The sequence below is a fragment of the Perna viridis genome, chromosome 1, assembly GCF_037379345.1.
Source record: "Perna viridis isolate PV_CMFRI_1.1 ecotype Kerala chromosome 1, ASM3737934v1, whole genome shotgun sequence".
Taxonomy (NCBI): Eukaryota; Metazoa; Mollusca; class Bivalvia; order Mytilida; family Mytilidae; genus Perna; species Perna viridis.
The window spans coordinates 38,411,734-38,419,928 of record NC_142445.1 but is presented as its reverse complement, the minus strand read 5'-3'; positions in this window follow the sequence as shown (position 1 = coordinate 38,419,928).

Below are 8,195 nucleotides of genomic sequence, written 5' to 3'. Positions count from 1 at the left end.
ATAACACTCCTTGTGTATCTTAGGTTTATTTCTTCCAAGAACGGTGTTTTCCATTCTTCTCTTTAAATATTGATGTTTTCCATTTTTCAAAAAAGGTCTTTGCTTGGACATGTTTTCCCATAATATAATACAAAAAAAAATATGATAATGCTAAATAAAAATAAATTAAGTGATAATTAAATGATATAATTCAATTATAATAAAAAACAATAAAATAAAAATAAATAAAAAGAGGTAAATCCATGATTTGAAGCTTCACTGAAATATCTGCGCCAACTATAAAAACTGTTAAAATAAAGATAGCTTTTAACTCCCTCTTTGAAAAATCTTTCGATCAACCGCGCCCGTCTTACTTTCTATATAAACGGGAGCTAGCCTAACTTGTATGGTATCACACAGAGCCACAGTGATTCTAACAAGAAGTACTCTATGTCTTATGTTGTTAAAATGTTTGAATTTCTGGTCGACAATAATATTTTTGTCGAGTTTGGAGGGCAGTTGTTGGGATACAGATGAGAACAAGTTGTGTGCGACGCTGGCCGATCTATTTCTTTATTTGCGCGAAGCTACTGTAGAAAAATGGAGAGGTGACTAGCCAAGTCTTTAAATTTTCGTTAATTGTACATGTTATATATTATTAAACTGCTTTACCCATGAAATTAGTATCATATACGATATGCTTACAATCTCATAAAATGTGTGCCTTTAAAGCTCTTTTAGGGTTTGCTTTGTGCTTTGGCTATTCGATTGTATTTGTAGTGAAAAAAATGCAAAGAGCTGATGTATTTAAGTAATATATTCGAAAAAAAATTGCACAGAATCCAAATAAACCTTACGTATTAGCGTTCACCTATTTGAGTAAACCAAATCGCAACAACATATCGTATTTATAGGAAAGTTAAGTTGACTCATTTGACTTACAAATAATGAGGATCTACCAAGGGACGGTGAACAGAGTATGTGGAACTCGAGGGTATATATATATATATATATAATTAATCGTCTAAATAATGGTCAACAATCACTCTTACCGGGTGATGGATCATTAAAAACGATGCGAAACATAACAATAAATTAAATAAACGTCTAAATATGTGTAACATCACCAGACGATGGTAAAATTTAAATTCAATATTTCGGATAACTGATATCCTTCCTCAGCATAAAACTCATAAAACTATATGAGCATAAAACTCACAATAATTCACGAGCATAAAACTCACAAAGTTCAAGATCAAAACAGATTCAGAAGCAGAATCGCGTACGCTGTGGGTGATTGTACCTTTATCAAAGGCTCACATAAGCAACTGATAAGGAGCCTGAATGAAAATAACACAGAGGGTCTTTTTATTAAAGTTACAATTAACTATGGAAAACAATTTAAAAAAATAAAAAGTCCAAATATAGTAGTACGGCGTATTGATGTATTGCAAGTAATGCTGTACTAGCCTTAGACCAAGACCTAAATATGAATTATTTTTTTTCTCGTTAATTACATCTGGAGAAGTTGTTTGTAATTTCTTCACCCAAAAGCTTTCCCGAGATACTCTTTTACATTTTGACCAGTTTTTATTATGTTCTATGATCGTAACAACAATGTTGTGGAGATCCTCCTGGGTGTGTCCGAGGGATCTAAGATGGCGACTTTGAGGGAGGTCTGGTTTGCATTTGTAGTCACTGCGATGACCATTCATACGCCTGTTGAAAGGTTGTTCTGTTTCGCCAACGTACTGCATACTACAACGGCACAGGAGAAGGTATATGGTATTTTCGGTTTTGCAAGTCACGTCGCAAAAAATTGCAAATTCCTTTCCAGTGCAGTAGCTTTTAAACGTTTTGGTGTGCAGCATCTGGGTACAGGTCTTACATCTCTTATCTTCACATGGTCGACACTGGTCCGTTGTATTTTGTTTGGGCCGAGATGAAATCTCTGCTCTTACTAGGGCATCTCTTAGGCTCCTAGGTCTACGGAATGCAAGGACCGGGGCCCCAGGAAAGAGCTTGGGTAGCTTGGGATGTTTTTGAATGTCTTTCCAATTTGAATGCAGTAACTGCGATAGTTTCCCAAAGGCTGGACGGTATGTAAGCACAAAAGGGACCCTTTTGTTCTTTTTCTTAGGTTTGTACTCGAGGAGATCTTTACGACTGATTTTGTTAGCACGTTCAAATCCCCAATCTATATCTGTTGATTTATAGCAACGCGATAACAAATGGCCACGGAGTTCATCTAGACTTTGTTGGTGGTATCGTCAGAAGAACAAATACACCGAATTCGAAGTGCCTGACTGTATGGTATGCTTTTAGTTCAATGTTTTGGATGACAACTATTTGGAGATAAGTATTGGTTTGCTGTGAAGATCCATGGACATTTCCCCGTATTGTACAAACGTAGTAGTATCCAAAAATGTGATTTTAGTGTCAGAAATTTCACGGGTGAATTTGATTGATGGATGAACATTGTTGGCATGTGTGATAAACTTGTCTAAATTTTGTTTCCACTCAGTCCATTTCATGTCAACATCATCGATGAATCGAAACCAAGAGAGGGGTTTCGATAAAGATGTTGAGATTATTTGATTTTCTAATTTACCCATGAAGATGTTAGTATACGAAGGAGCCATTTTCGTTCCCATAGCTGTACCATTGATTTGGAGGTAGTGTTCGTCGTTGAAAGTGTAGTTGTTACACTTCAAAACTAAAGTGAGTAAATTAACTAGGCAGTCGGTAAGGGGGTCCAAAATATCTCGTGATTCCCAAGCCTCTCTGCAGGCTTCTATACCGTCATCGTGTGGGATATTAGTATAGAGTGAAGTGACATCAAGGGAGACCAGAAGTGTTTCGGGAGGTAAAGGATTCTGATTCCATTTTTCTCAGATAGTCCGTGGTGTCTTTTAAATATGACGGGAGCTTTTGAACAAGGGGTCGGAGATGGTAATCCACAAATTCAGAATTTTTTTTGGTTGGGTGACTATTAGCAGAAAATATGGGTCGTCCAGGGATATCTTTTTTGTGAATTTTAGGTAGAAGGTAAAAACGTCCGGGTCTTGGATCCTCTGGTTTTAAGTATTCGAACTGTTCTTCAGTAATGCTGCCGTCCTTGAACATTTTGTTCAGTTCTGAAGTGATTTTTTCACTAAAAGATTTAGTAGGGTCACTGGGTAGCTTTTTATAAAATCTTTCATCCGAAAGTTGACGCATAGCTTCTGAGATGTAGTTATTTTTTTATCCATAACTACTATGGCGCTGCCTTTGTCTGCTGGTTTTATAACTATATCGTCACGGTTTTTCAACGACTGTATTGCTTTTTTCTCATCGGGCGTAATGTTGAAGAAAGATGGAATGTAGTCGTTGAATAAGTGTTTGACATCTGATTTTATTTTGTCAATGACATTTTCTAGCGTGCCATATTTATTCGCTTTAGGAGCCCATTGGTTTTTCTTTTTGAATTTTCGAGTGTATATATCACTTTCTTCATGGTCGGAGTCAAAACTGTCAGGGTCCATATCCTGGTCTTCATGTTTGTTAGCAAAATGTTCTTTGAGCCTGAGGGATCTAGCAAATTTATCCAGGTCATCTTCAAGTTGAACTTCAAATTGATGTAAATATGTTTCTAAATGAGATAAATGATGCTCAGTTTACATCTGCGTTTACGAGCATCATATACAATTCCTTGATGTAAATATGTATCTAAATTAGATATATGATGCTCAGTTTATTTCTGCGTTTACGAGCATCATATATCCATATTTTGCTACCGACTGCCTAGTTAATGTACTCCCTTCAGTTTTGAAGTGTAACAACTACACTTTCAACGACGAACACTACCTCAAAATCAATGGTACAGCTATGCGAACGAAAATGTCTCCTTCGTATGCTAACATCTTCATGGGTAAATTAGAAAATCAAATAATCTCAACATCTTTATCGAAACCCCTCTCTTGGTTTCGATTCATCGATGATGTTGACATGAAATGGACTGAGTGAAAACAAAATTTAGACAATTTTATCACACATGCCAACAATGTTCATCCATCAATCAAATTCACCCATGAAATTTCTGACACTAAAATCATTTTTGGATACTACTACGTTTGTACAAGACGGGGAAATGTCCATGGATCAATACTTATCTCCAAATAGTTGTCATCCAAAACTTTGTACTAAAAGCATACCATACAGTCAGGCACTTCGAATTCGGCGTATTTGTTCTTCTGACGATACCACCAACAAACGTCTAGATGAACTCCGTGATTATTTGTTATCGCGTGGCTATAAATCAACAGATATAGATCGGGGATTTGAACGTGCTAACGAAATCAGTCGTAAAGATCTCCTCGAGTACAAAGCTAAGAAAAAGAACAAAATGGTCCCTTTTGTGCTTACATACCATCCAGCCTTTGGGAAACTATCGCAGTTACTGCATTCAAATTGGAAAGACATTCAAAAACATCCCAAGCTACCCAAGCTCTTTCCTGGGGCCCCGGTCCTTGCATTCCGTAGACCTAGGAGCCTAAGAGATGCCCTAGTAAGAGCAGAGATTTCATCTCGGCCCAAACAAAATACAACGGACCAGTGTCGACCATGTGAAGATAAGAGATGTAAGACCTGTACCCAGATGCTGCACACCAAAACGTTTAAAAGCTACTGCACTGGAAAGGAATTTGCAATTTTTTGCGACGTGACTTGCAAAACCGAAAATACCATATACCTTCTCCAGGGCCGTTGTAGTATGCAGTACGTTGGCGAAACAGAACAACCTTTCAACAGGCGTATGAATGGTCATCGCAGTGACTACAAATGCAAACCAGACCTCCCTCAAAGTCGCCATCTTAGATCCCTCGGACACACCCAGGAGGATCTCCACAACATTGTTGTTACGATCATAGAACACCCGTGCAGGTCCGGGTGTCAAAAGAATAGGCCTGCAGCAGCGCTAAGCTTGTCGTAAAAGGCGACTAAATAGTGCTCAGAATCCTAGCCGGGGGCTAGGGCGCTATGCCCACAGAGCAACTGGGATGTGTGTCCCAGGTGGTGGAATGGGGTGCCCCTGGCGTGTTACATGCTGGGGTTGTCAGGCTATAATACGGAAAACCTGACCGCAAACCATGGTGGTGCACAGTGTTGGGAAAGATGCCACGTTCCTCGCACGTTAAAGAACCATACTGTGGTATTCTCCCGGAGTAGGAACCATAGGGCTCCGCCACAGGAGGCTAAATTGCCCGACCCTACCCACCTCTCCCTATTTCCAGTGACAATCAAAATTTGTCGACCCCATTGTCCTTGTGTCCCATCCCTTTTTCATTTTATCATCATTTCATGTTGATCGTCTGAATATAGCTGAAATATTGCTGTTCGGACGTTAAACCCCAACAAAACGATCATAGAACATAATAAAAACTGGTCAAAATGTAAAAGAGTATCTCGGGAAAGCTTTTGGATGAAGAAATTGCAAACAACTTCTCCAGATGGAATTAACGAGAAAAAATAATTCATTTTTAGGTCTTGGTCTAAGGCTAGTACATACATCAATACGCCGTACTACTATATTTGGACTTTTTATTTTTTAAAATTGTTTTCCACAGTTAATTGTAACTTTGATAAAAAGACCATCTCTATTATTTTCATTCAGGCTCCTTATCAGTTGCTTATGTGAGCCTTTGATAAAGGTACAATCATCCACAGCGCATGCGATTCTGCTTCTGAATCTGTTTTGATCTTGAACTTTGCGAGTTTTATGCTCGTGAATTTTTGTGAGTTTTATGCTGAGGAAGGATATCAGTTATCCGAAATATTGAATTTAAATTTTACCATCTTCTGGTGATGTTGAACATATACCACCGAAATTGAATTCCAACCTTCCTCTGGTGTAATGGCGCCTTGTGGTACTACTTCAGAGATCAAACTTCATTTATACCCAAGATATTATACGGATATGATATGCCTATGAACGATGACAACAGCAACCAAATCATTAAACGACCGCGTTTTTTGTGGCTGTATGAAAGCCCAGATAAATACGAAATTGCTTGCATATAGAAAGAAGCCTTAGGGTATTACGTATAATAAAAATGTCTATGGATACCTGCATCCATGCGCATTCCCTTTTAAATGTAATGCCCTGATGTTTTTCCAAAGCCTCCTTTCTCAATTACCTCAAAACTCTGCATGATCAAAGATCCTCATTTAAATTTCCGCAAAAATCGGAGAAGTCACACCGATGAACAACAAAATACTCAAGAATAGATGTACTGTCGTAGATAAAATAACACCAGCTTCATAACCATATATGCAACAAAATAATAAAGAACAAAGCCTATCCTTGATGGTAGATAATTTTTTTAACTGAAATGTAAAATCAAGAACTGTTATTTCATGTATTCAGTTATTGTTGTCATATTTCAAGTTCATATTACTGGAAAGTTCAATATGTAGATGAATCACCTCTCATTTTACATAATACCATAACCATTTGGATCAGTTATTGGCTATAGATATGTCATTGATAGTTTAACAGCTTGAGCACAGAAAGACATAAGACAACGATCAATCTTCATGACATAATAGAACAAGGACTAAATGAGCAACCTGGATTTCACAAAAAAAAAAAAAGAATTAGAAGCATGGACCATGTACTAGAATATTAAGGGTATTTGGCCTTGTAGTCAGCCTTTTACGACATAGAACCTTCATTTGATCACTTTATGAATCCTTCATCATATTATAGTGACATGAAATACTACAGTGTCAATACAAGACTGAATGTTCTTACCAGATTGGCCACTTACAATCAACACCTGAACCATCATACATACATCAACCTTTTTCAGGTTTGAAGTTCAATAACTTATTGGAAGGTTCTTGATGAAATGTATTGATTGTACCAATACTGTTCTTTAAAATCTGTCAAAGAATTTTTAGTTTAGTTACCATACAATGTATCAGTGGACTGACTGGAAGATAATACATCCATCAAATAACGGGGTATAATAAAAGCACTCCAAATGAGCTTTATGTGTGTTTTTAATGTATCACATTTTATAGGCTTGTACAAAACATATGCAGATTACATAAATGCACAATTATTCGCACATATACTTATAGTACACAGAAACTTGTTTTCAATCTTAATGTGAACAGACAGGCATGCAAACAATGAACAATACCTAATATTGTCCTTTATACTGTCATACATTAAGTGCAAATATATCATATACAAAACACTGCTTTAATATGGAGCTTGTTGATCTATGATTTTTTTCTAAGTATGAATGCCTTAAATATGGTTACACATGTACTTCTGATTCAGGAATTGCACAACCAAAGCTACTGGTTAAGCATGAAAAATAACTTCTCTCCATCTTCTTTCAATTTGCAAACTTTCCCTGCTAAAAAAAAAAAAAAAAAAAAAAAAAAAAAAAAAAAAAAAGACAAAAAAAACAAAAATAAACAATAACAAAAACAAAAAAAAACTGCAATTGTCCCATATGATAGTGAATTCTATAGCCTAAGATAAATTAGATCATTATTTGAATCTTTATCAATACCAATATGCCAAGTTTTCTCATTGAAATATGTCTTCATCAAATCCTAAAAAAATAAAAAAAACCGTCTAAACCCAACACTTCTAAAAGTCCCTTCATATCAAATTAAATGTATTATAAACCTTGGTAGACCAAATACCTGTCTAAACTGAACCAGTTTCAGTCAAGTGGAGTTAGGTTTGGACAGATTTCACTGTAATTTTGAATTGAGAGTTGATTATTGAAATAGAATTAGGTATTGTTTCAATTTAATGATTATTCGTGCAAAAAATACATCAATAAAGATCTCTCTTCCACAATACTTCATTCAAACCCATTGCACAAGTCATTAATAATAAATTCATTTTATCATTAAAAAAATCACAAGCATACTAATGCATAATAGCACCAACTAAATGCCATGCTGAACATAAAAGCCGAACAAAACCAACAGAAAAGAAAATATATTAGAAAATCACTCCAATAAAAAGCTGCCTTCAATATATGTTTGTTACAATAAATGTCAAAAATAGAAAGTTTGATAAATGGATAATTTTCTGTCAAATAAAACACTAAACAATTTAAGAAAAAATTGTTACTAGAAAAATTATATCAGTATTTTCTTAAAAACTGCAGCAAACATTAGCATTTACATAGTTTAAACAGAACTAAATT